Source organism: Sinocyclocheilus anshuiensis, unplaced genomic scaffold (genome assembly GCF_001515605.1).
Source record: "Sinocyclocheilus anshuiensis isolate Anshui unplaced genomic scaffold, SAMN03320099.WGS_v1.1 scaffold318, whole genome shotgun sequence".
NCBI classification, from domain to species: domain Eukaryota; kingdom Metazoa; phylum Chordata; class Actinopteri; order Cypriniformes; family Cyprinidae; genus Sinocyclocheilus; species Sinocyclocheilus anshuiensis.
In genome coordinates, this window is record NW_015547653.1 from 533,785 (window position 1) to 536,842 (window position 3,058).

General features: G+C 41.9%; 1 pseudogene; it reads left to right on the forward strand.

Annotated features, from left to right (window-relative positions):
- Window positions 1-3,058, forward strand: part of LOC107702045 (uncharacterized) — an 11,789-nt pseudogene that overhangs the window by 5,230 nt on the left and 3,501 nt on the right.

Consider the following 3,058-nt stretch of genomic DNA (forward strand, 5'->3'; position numbering starts at 1 on the left):
CTCCCCCTTATTGACGTTTTCAGCATCATTACAGGTATCTAATGACTTTTGTCATTAAGGAACACTGAATTATTTTGCTGTTACAATAAAATGTCAAAACCAGTTTACTCCATATTAAAATGCAAACAAATAAATTAATAAAATGCCTCATAACAATGCTCAGAGTACTTGTTAAAAACCATAATCATTTAAAAGTCTACGCGTGTATATAGGGAATTGGTGATCTCCTGTATTTTTCTGTTCGATCTGGGGATTGTCAGTTTATTGGAGTTCCTCATCTGGTGTCCTGTTAACTCTTCCCTGAGTGGTGGTAGCCAGTCTCTAAAACTAGACTTGTATAGCTTCCTAGCAAAATCAAGATGCAGTTGGACTCCTCTCTCCGCTAGTGTGCACAGTCCAAGAAGGGAGAGGGCATTGGAATATCCTTGATGCCTTTGGCCCAGTATAATTTTACAGACCCGTTTCTGCACCCTTTCCAGCTTTTTAACTTGATTTGTAGTCAAAACTGTGCCAAACAGGTACTGCATACTCTAACACAGGCCGCACATACCCTGTGTAGATGACCAATTCTTGATCTCGAACACCACGTTTGTTTAGCCGGCGTAGAGTAAAAGGCTTTCTGTTGGCTGAGGACAGCATGTGATCTACTTGACCATCCCATTTCAAATCTCTCTGGGTGGTACTCCTAAGATTTAAGTCTCAGATCTCCCAAGTGTTCTGATCTATAGAAAGTGATGGGTTTCATTTTATGTTTCTCTACCCAGATGCCAAGATCATTCAACGTCTGTTGGAGAGTACAGGGCAGATGAGGTGTCCACCTCTGAGCCATAGTCATGTTGTCAACATTTCCAGTGGTCTGTGATCCTGGAGGGCACTGTTAATCAGTGATCGAAAGATTATGGGTCCCAGTATGGTTCCCTGAGCAACGCCACGAGGGATATTCCCAATCAGATAGATATCCCTGATAACGCACTCTTTGATGACTTAGACAAATTACAAATCCATGGAATGAGGCTAGGTCTCACTCCAAGATCCAGGAGGCACTGAACTGCTAGTGTATGGTCTACAGCATCGAAAGCCTTGGCAAAATCAGTTGTAATTTTAATGTTGGCTGGCCTTAGACACAAAGTCCATCAGACTAACTAGATTGTGTTGTGGAATGGTTCTATCAACTACCAAGCTGCCTAGGATCAAGGTTTGGTGTAATATTGTTCAAGATCCATTGCTCAACAAATTTCTCACAAATTTTTAGGTGTCTGTGAGATCTGATCTACCTTGTCCTACAGCTGGCAATATTAAAGATTAAAGAACTTTTCATGTCAGTGGTATTGCGGTTGAAGTGATCCAAGCCACAGTGTTTTTCAGACAGAACTGGATGGTGGTCATGGTGGATCTGGTTGCTGCCTGTTCACTAGGTAAGAAATTTAGTTAACACTGGTAAGAACACTAACTGGACGAACTGTTGTGTATTAAAACGATGAGTGTAAAAAGGCACATGTTGATTTGAACAATGTTACAGGAGTTGCCTTCAGCGCTTCTGTATTTGGACATTTTGACGACCCCCTCCCTTTTTTCTTTTTTTTGTTAAATTACTACTCAGATGAAGGCACTTTTGATGGCTACAGACTCCACTGGAGGACCCTGCAGTAATGACTCCTCTGGTTGTTGCACGCTCTGAGTTCAGGAGTGAGTACATAGGCATAGGAGTTGATGGTGATGTCGTAGATGGGCAGGCTGCAGCAGACCGAGGCTACTCTGTGGTGGTCCGTGAAGAGGTTGTAGACTGCAGCATCCCTTTTGCTGCTGGAGGGATGAGAAAGGTATAGTCCATATGATCCTAGAATTTGTTCCTTTCAAGCATCCCAAGGTAACTTGATTAGGAGTTATGAGTCAAATGTTAACTTGTGCCTACAGAGTTTTGTGACCGACAATGTGTATAATGAGCTTTACATGGTCCAACTGACATACCAGCAAGTGTTTGTGGACCAGCATGGTGTGAAGACTATGCACAATGTGGTCCGGCAAATGGCTACTCCACCAATTCCTTACCCTCTTTTTTCAGTTAACCGTGAGTTGGAACTGTTATTAAATTTGGGCACATCATGGCTTCTCTTTGGGATATAACTGAATTAGTCACTATGGTACTGACTGTTCCAGAAACTATCCCTGAGGAGAGAGTCTTCGTGGTCTATCTGGGTAATATTCCTTTTGATGTGGAACTGGTGTCTGTGGAGCTGAATGGGGAGGAGATCTCTGTACTGACTGCCACACAGATGGGATACTCCATCACCAGAGTCCCTGAAGGCAATAATACATTTGCATACATCATTAGGGTGCTGTTTGGTGACCAATTTGTTGTGAAGCAGGTGAGTCTGTTTTTATTAACTGCATTCTCTAGATCAGGAGGATTCAAATCGGGGCTGCAATGGGGTACTAGGGGTGTGCAGAAAATTGAGAAGGAAATCGAGAAGGACTCAGACTTGCACTCTCAGACTTGCACTCTCAGACACTTGCGCTTCCGCTAGCGATGTCACTTGCAGGCTTTATTTTTTATTTTGTTCTATTTTTTTTTTATTACTTTTTGTTTGAATCTCTCAACATTTTACAACAGTAGCATGCCACATTAAGCGTTTTGCTGTATGGGAGGACAAGTGAAAGTTTGCACATTGTGTTCATAGCCATCTGTTTGCCTTGTAGTACATTAAGTAACTATATATCGAATTTGATCTTTTAATTGAACTTAATGTATCTTAATACATTACGCCATGTTAAGTGTTTGTTTTTCTACAGGAGGAAAACGCTTAACGAGAGACTTTGTGCATTGCGTTCATATCCTGCTGTTCTGTGGCGACGGATTTGCGGGTCTTGTCTTTAAACTAAATTACAATGTCACTTGCAATCGCCACTTGCTCTCTCCGCTTCCTGCAATGTCACTTGACACAAATCGACACAAATGGTGCATGTTGCCAATGGAGACAAGAAGCTGTGGTGGAGATTAAACGATTAAAACTAATTTAGTACTATAACATACAGGGTCCTGCAAGAAAAAGACAAGACC